Source organism: Coturnix japonica, chromosome 3 (genome assembly GCF_001577835.2).
Source record: "Coturnix japonica isolate 7356 chromosome 3, Coturnix japonica 2.1, whole genome shotgun sequence".
NCBI lineage: Eukaryota > Metazoa > Chordata > Aves > Galliformes > Phasianidae > Coturnix > Coturnix japonica.
Window position 1 is genome coordinate 43186438 of NC_029518.1, and position 473 is coordinate 43186910.

The following is a 473-nucleotide window of genomic DNA, read 5'->3' on the forward strand; positions in this document are numbered from 1 at the left end:
CTGTGTCCTCAGCCCACTGAGGCTCAGAAGAGGTAGTAGATAGCAATCGAGGAGTCAGGATTTCTGCTCCCACTGCTCTTTCTTACCCTTTCTGCATTGTATCCCAAAGCTGATCACAAAAGAAGTGGTGTGGCCACAGGCTTAGGTGGTGGAGGATAAGGAGGAGTTAAACAGAAGCGTTTTCACATAAAAAATAATCTGGTGTGTGCCCAGATAGTGTGGTAGAGGCTAGCAGTGGAACAGCAGAACTGCTTAATACTTGTGGCAGGTCAGAGCTAGAAGCCCAAGAAAGTGCTGTGGTGAACAGCTAGTTTTTCCCAGTGCCTTTTCATGGAATCATAGAATTACTCAGGTTGGAAAAGACCTCAAAGATCATCAAGTCCAACCGCAGCTTAACCATAGTACCCTAACTCTAACAACCCTCTGCTAAATCATATCTCTGAGCACCACATCCAAATGGCTCTTAAACACAT